Source organism: Polypterus senegalus, chromosome 6 (genome assembly GCF_016835505.1).
Source record: "Polypterus senegalus isolate Bchr_013 chromosome 6, ASM1683550v1, whole genome shotgun sequence".
In the NCBI taxonomy this organism is placed as follows: domain Eukaryota; kingdom Metazoa; phylum Chordata; class Cladistia; order Polypteriformes; family Polypteridae; genus Polypterus; species Polypterus senegalus.
Genome location: NC_053159.1, coordinates 191,720,965 through 191,728,890, shown reverse-complemented (window position 1 = coordinate 191,728,890; position 7,926 = coordinate 191,720,965).

Sequence of the window (7,926 nt, the reverse complement as noted above, 5' to 3'; positions counted from 1 at the left end):
CTCTGCTCCCCAGTGGAAATACTGACCCTTCTTTGTTAGCCGGTGAAGGGGAGCAGCCACCGTAGCGAACCCAGGAACAAAACGCCGATAGTAGGATGCCAATCCGAGGAACCCCCGGATTTGCCCTACATTAACTGGAGTTGGCCAGTCACGGATCGCTTGAGTCTTGCTGTCTTCTGTGGCCACCCCCCTTCCACTTACTCGGTGTCACAAGTAGGTGACTTCTCGGCGCAGCAATTGGCACTTATCAGGGTGTAGCTGAAGTCCTGCTTCTCGCAATTTTGCTAGTATGGTTCTAAGGGAGTGCAAAGCAGTTTCAAACATGGGTCCATGTGCCATCACATCGTCCAAATATACCAGGCATCTGGAATGAGGGATGCCCGAGAGGACACGGTCCATTAGCCGTTCAAAAGTTGCTGGCACATTGCACAATCCGAAAGGTAGCACTCGAAACTGCCAAAACCCACCCCCGGTTGAAAATGCAGTTTTTTCCTTGGCTTCCGGGGCTAACTGCACCTGCCAGTAGCCACCTCTCAAATCTAGCGTGGAGAACCAACGTGATCCAGACACCAGATCAAGGGCCTCGTCGATTCTAGGAAGCGGATACAAATCTTTTCACGTAACTGCATTCAACTGGCGGTAGTCGACACAGAAACACCATTCTCCTGATTTCTTTTTAACTAAAACAACAGGGGAGCACCAAGGAGAATCTGATGGTTCAATAATGCCAGAATTCAACATCTCAAGTACCAACCAATCTGCCTCGATCTGTCGTTCCAGTGTGGAAGACGAATGTTCTCTTCGTTCACTTGTACTAATTCATGTCTGAGAAGTAAGCTTTACAAAGCCATGTAAAATCATGCTTTGTTTTAGCAAACAGAAAAATATTTGTGCAAAGGACTCAAGGTCTAAGCATTCCTCACATGAGTCTGCCTTATCACGTTTTCACTTAGCTTACATCTGAACGCCATAACAAAAGGAGCCAAGAAATCAAGTTTTACAAGGGACGTTAAAGGGGCTCAAGGTTTGTGTATAATAAATGTGTTGACTGTTGCATTTTATAATGATATTAAATCACGCATTCTAGGGGTATAAAACTGGACCCCACCCAACAGACGGGGTTCAGAAGAGCCCTGACGCTGTAATGTATATTTGATTGTCTGCTTTTCTGAAACTCTTCTCACCGTGAATTTGAAAAATAAAGCTGCTTTTTAACCACACCTGCTGTCTGGTCTGAGTTTTCGTCCACACCAGGGGAATGCGCCGCGGATGTTGTTTGATCAGGTGCGCATCTCCCGTGTCGATGTGATGGTGGAGGAGGTGAGATCGCCCGATGTCCTTAGAAGAGGTGTCGAAACAGTCTCCAAATTCCTCCAATACATCCTTAAGTTGTTGTTGCTGAGGTTCCTTTAATCCCTGGCAGCTACTTTCCCAAAGGTCTTCCAGGATATCGTTCCGTTATTGCTCACAGGGGTGGGGGAGGCTCCCAGTTGATTGACAGAGTGGGGAGGTGGTCCCGACTGAAACTGACAGCCCATCAATTTACAGGGTGCACTGCCAGGTATTAATCGAGTCCCATGGCCAAAGTCAATCTGTGCCTGGGTTTTAGTCAAAAAGTCTACAACCAAGATGCAAGCGTCTTTAATTTTTGCTACCCAAACAGGGAATGTCCAAACATGTCCTCATATTCTTAGAAGAGCGGTGGTCCGGCCCTCCATCACAGCATGCTCCCCCGTGGCAGTAACAAATTGGCCGGGAATGGCTTGTAGGGAACAGTTTTTAGGTAGCAGATCACATCGCACTACAGTAGACGTAGCCCCGGTATCGATCAAAGCCTTCACATCAGTGTCCCAAATTCGAAAAGGCTAATGACAATAATCTCCTCAGCCCAGCTGTCCCCCCGGGATCATTGAGTCGTCCCAGCCCGCATTTGTTGTCAGTTGCAGCGGGACTACTAAAGGGTCCGGAAATGTCCCGCTTACTCCGAACCCTGGCAGTTTCCCAACATTTCTCTGGAGCCCAGAATAGTTGCTGGACGGAAAGGACAAAATCGACGAAGATGCCCGGGTTGGCCACAGCGCCAGCAAGTAGGTGGTGTAGCGGCCGTAGCTGATGTTCTCATAAGGTTTGGTCCCACCGGGGGAGTTCCTCCTGAGGGTTCCTCTCCCAGACACAACACATAGTCGCGCGGAGGCTGGTGGCACATCCTTTCCATCTCCATCTCCCTCTCCCTCTCCCTCTCCCTCTCCCGATCCTCTGTACAAGTCAATTCAAACTCTACAGCCCGCTCGAGGGCTGCTTCTAGAGTTGCTGGTCGGGCAAGTTGAGCGTGGTGGCACAACGCTTTAGGTTTAAGTCCATGGAGAAATGCGTCACGTGCCAATTCATCCCAGACCCTGTGGGGGAAATGTGCATAGGCTCGCCCCACCAGTCCCTGCACTTCCGCGGCAAAAGTTCCTAGACGTTCTCCAAACCTCTGGTTTCTGTCCTCCCGAAACAACGCTCAATGGCCTTTAAAAACAGTCCTAAGTCTGTTAAATCCTCCCACGGAACATCCTCAAGGATTTTCAAAGCCTCCCCTTCCAATGCCGCCACTAACTGCACTGCTCTGTCCTTGACTCCCCACTTATTTGCCTCTGCAACAACTTCAAACCTGTTCCAAAAGGCTTCCCAGCTGCCCGTCCCGTCAGAAGCGTCCCGGTTTCAACCTTGGTAAATCATGCATTTCCCTCACGCCTCTTGGTTCTTCGTGTTTGACCTCAGGTTTTTCTTTGCACTGCAGTAACCACTAAGGTGGAGGGGGAAATTCTTCGTCTGCCATTTTCACGTCCTCTGTTTCTTGCAACAGCCATCTCAATGGGATGCCTTGTCCCGCTTCTGACACCAGTGTAATATCCCTTCCCAGACGGGCAAATAAATCCCGCAGGCAAGTGGCGGCAATTAATTGTTTTTATTCACTCTCCTTCCTACTTTTTTAACAAACCGAGCAACAACAACGTAGTCAGGACAAGAAAACAGAAAAAAAACAGCAAAACACACCCCACAACAAAAAAACCCAACCCACATACAAGCACCCCACCCTTCCCAGCACCCCAGAGGCTCTTTTATTAAGAGTGGCAGTTGTTTCTGCCCGCCCCTCCTTTTTTTTCCTTTAACTATTTATAATTAAACACTCTGCCCACTGGCACTTTCTTTCCCAGATCGTTACAATATATATACGGTATATAGTACCTGCCAAATAATACAAAGAGTACACAGCATGTGTTTCGCCCTAATTGGGGCTTATCAGGTGTGCACACAAGATTCATCTTACGGTGATCGAACATAGGACATCAACTTTACGCCACAAAGGCTGCTTTGTTTATTTTGCAGGATGAATATTTTCATTATGGTCAACAAATGTGGAACTAAAAAAAATAAACCATAATGTCAAGTTGTACGGCATGCACAGTTCCTATTGAGCCGTGCAGAAAAGTGGATTTTTTTTGTTTTTAATGTTTTTTTTTTATTTAGCGCATGCAGTGTGTGTCACTACCTGGTCCGCGTAGACATAGAATTAGTAGACGCCACATGACCAGCAGCATCGCATGTCAATGTCACCACCATATTGCGAGTGGCACTGTTGTGGAGTGAAGTAATGGATAAAGATGCCTCTCGCATGTGCTGATTGGGATTGTACAAACCGCTGTACGCTCCAAACCAGATCCCGGGGGATTACATTTCATAGATAAGGCTGAACAATTGTTTTGGTTATATTTGGCTATTAGAAAATCCCATTTCATAATCTTAACTTTAGCTACGCCAGGCTAAGCTAGCAAAGCTATGCATTTATGTGTTCAAGTGAGCATCCAATGTTTTGGATAAATGTATTTAGTCACTAACTATGTAGACTGTTGTTAGCTGTTAACATTTCTCAAACTTTCCCAAAGAAATCCACCTCACGAAGCAGTGGGAGGTCAGGTAGCCCTTAGACGGGATTTTGAGAAAGCTGTCCTGTGATGTGTGCCGTGCTAGTTTGGTAACAGATGCTGTACCGGCATCATATGATCAAAGCTACCACTCGCTCATATTAAAAAACAAAGGAGGTTTGATGATTCCTTCTGACGGTCCAGTTAAGGTGGTCAGAGTAGCTGAGCGTGTTACCTGACAGTCAACATTAGGGCAAGCTGTCAGTGTATGTTTGATCAATCAGTTTGTTCAGGCATTAGATTGGTTCAGATGTGTTTATTCTCAAGGAGCACATCGAGGAGAAACAGTTTGAATTTGACAACCATCATTTTATGTTCATGTCTTTAGTGGTGTCTTTCTTCCACAAACTAAGGCTGCACCGTATTGTCAGACTGAATACTTTCAAATTACAGAGTGGCAACACATGGAAAAAGCTATGTTGGACAGTTCTGTTTAAAGGATTTTAGATCCTATAATGTATATATTTAAGTAACCACATTTTGTGTGTGTTTGAGAGAGAGAGAGATTGAGAGAGGAATTAGTGAAATGTTTTCAGAAATTATTAAGCCTATTTGTAAACGATAAAATTGTTTATTTTTGTAATTGAGTTTATCATTTCACTGTTAAAAGAAAGACCAGACTGCCAGTTGCAGCCTTACTATTTTGACTTTCAGACATTGGTCAAGTTTTTGTCTCAATAATAATAATAATAATAATAATAATAATACTACATTTTATTTAATAGGTGCCTTTCTTAGCACTCAAGGTCACCTTACAATAAAATTAAACAACATAAGTAAAATTAAAACAAGAGAATGATAAATCAAAAACCAATAGTTAGCAAACAAACAAAGATAACTGGCAGTAACAGTGCAAAATTCACAATTGGTATGCCAGTTTGAAAAGATAGGATTTGAGAACAGTTTGAAAATGTGTTATTGAATTGAGCTGATGAATATGAGATGGAAGAGAATTCCCGAGTTGAGGAGCACTATGAGAGACGCTCGAGCTCCCAGAGCACTGAATCCGACATGTGGTACAGAAAGTCGAGCTGCAGATGAGGATCTGAGTGAGCGAGAGGAGTGCAAGTCTGGAGGAGATCAGTGAGGTTGTGAAGAGCTGCCAACGTTAAGAGCAGTATTTAGTATTGTATTCTGTAGTTAACAGGGAGCCAGTGAATTTGAGAGCGAAGAGGTGTGATATGTTCAGTGGATTTAGAACAGCAGGTTATTATCCTGGCAGCAGAATTTTGAAGAAGTTGTAAGTCGATGGATACGTTTTTGTGGGATGCCAGATAGATTAGCATTACAGTAATCTATACGTGACGTGATTCAGGCATTAACCAATAATTCAGTACTGTGTTGTGTAAGAACAGGACAAAGTTTAGAAATGTCTCAGAGATGGAAGACGGTAGTCCGAGAAATGTTACTTATATGGGAGGAATTATATAATAATAATTATTATTTAAAATTTGCAATATTAGTGTATAAATTCTCCAAAATCTTTTGCATGTAAGCGATACTGTTTTAAACGTTGTTGTTTTTTCATTAGAAAACCCGGTTTCCACATCTTACCTGTATTAGTTTAAAAGTCACTTTTGACACTCGCAATATGGCAGACGCACTGACGTATCGTGTCGACTGGGAAACACAGTGAATGTGGCGTCTATCTATATATGTCTATGGTGATAATCATTGATTTTGAAATGATTACCCCACAAACACAAGCCAAATCTTTCCTGCTACTGCAGCTGAGTTTTGTTTAAATCAAATGTTTCATTTTTAAGCATATACCGTAAGTGCTCCTTTAAACACATGATGGGGCTTAGCTGGCTACAAACAGACAGGTGATGTTCAGACTCCCCAAATATACTGAGGATGAACTTGCAGCTTGGCAGGGCACTTAATGGCTTCGATGGCCCTCTGCTTCTGTAGAGACTTCATAGAGCAAGAAATGGCTATATTGTACACAATTTTTAAGATTTTCATCATTTGTAATGGTTCTAAAGTATGTGTTTGCATGAGGACACCTGATTAAAAATTCAATTGCAATTAATCTTTCAGTTCAAATTTGTAATCGAAAGTCACAATGTATTAAATGCAATTTGTCATATTTCCTTCAAGCAAATTAATATTTTTCTTTAAAGCAGAAATAACTCAGGGATTACTTTCTAAAACAAAAGAGTTTTAATAATCAGTTGCCTATGTATATTAAATTATTTTGGTTTCTTTATTGAACAGTTTTGTGTAACAGAAACATATGAACTAACAGTACAACACTAATTAGTGAATGGCTCAAAGTAGGATTAATTAATTAATACTTTTGAGCCACACAACAATGCAAAGTAGTTGGATCTTTGATTGGTTATGTCAATAATTCTGTCTTTAAAAAGATATGAAGATGAAAAATAAAACATTACTGCATTTCTGCCTATTTATTTAGCCAGTTGCTTAAGCAGACTTCAGTTTATTTACACCAATTGTTTAAGTGTTGATATCCCAGATACAAAAACAAAAGTTTACAAGCGACCAGTGGTGGGATACGCTACTTAAATTAAATTCATTACATTGGTCATTACTTACAAAATCCTAATCTCCTCCAGTTCAGCGCATTTCTTTTCTTCACTTGTCTCGATGGGGGAAAAAACAAAGGGTCGGAGTAAAGCTGTACGCACACTGCATGTGTTGCTGCCATGATGTGATTTAACTGATCGGTTACTTCACTGCATTTCTCAGCTTTCTATCTGCGCTGTGCTTGGAGCTCGTGATGGACAACACGTTACCTCTGGAAGGACAGTATCTCACATCCCAGTCCAAAAGATGAGATGGAATCCTCATCTCTCGGCAGCCTCGGCCGAGCACTTCAAGCTTAGTGCACTGAGCCCGTTGTCTGAAAGGCCGTAGCGGCGCCCACAGATGGGTTGTCTGCAGTGTGTGACTTGGGGTTTGGCTGAATGTGGAGACTTCAGCTCAGATGTTCTCTTCTACATCGATGGCACACACTGCCTTGTCAATTTTGCTCTCGGGTTGGTCAGTTTAGCTTTCGGCTCAAAAGACCATGGAAAAGAGGGGTTTCACAGACCTCTGTAAAATGTGCTAACTCGCAGGGTTTGGCCAACAGAAAGCAAAGTGCAGGAGTCACCGTCAGATGACAGGAGATGACAGACAGGTGATTGTAATTAATTCAACGGAGCAAATAAAATACAACAATACAGTAAGCACACTGTAGGTAAACCAAGATAGTGGAATGCAAAGTCTCTTGGGAACAGGAAACCCTTTCTGGTTCAAAGACGTGACTTTACTAAACTTTTTGAAAAAAATAAATAAAATAATAATAATAATATTTTCTGATGCTGAGGAGACTTACAACATTTGAGACACAATTGCTGGCATTTCTTTGGCTTTTCCAGTATTAGCACAGACAGCTGAAGTGACCTTCTCATGGTGACACACTGCCAGTGCCTATCAGTTCTAACATATCAAATCCTTTTGAAATTCATTCTAAAACATGTCTTTGACAGATTAACATTGCTAGTACCATATAAAAGCTCTCTGAAAGAACATTTTTCTTGGTGAAAAAAGAAATGCCACCTTTAATTTAACATAACAAAAATTCAGTAATTAACAATTTAACACCAAAATAAAATGCAGGTATTTTATAACAATTATATTTTTGGGGTGGTATGCCATGACAAAGCGTTGATAGCCCCCGGTGTAGATCTTCTCCAACGAAGTCCACTTCTGGAGGTGGCACCGAGTCTGAATTCTTTGTGGCCCAGAAGATTCCGATTTGTGAGAATTGTTGTATTCTGTCTTTTTAATTTTTTTGTATCTTTCAGTTATGAATTTTCCAAAAAGCAATTGTTTGTGTAAACTTAGTGTCATATTTGGAGTACGGATGCTAATTAATGTAACTCCCCACAGATGGAAGGCACCCTCAGGCGATGGAGGATGATGTACAGGTAAGTCTGCTCTCTAA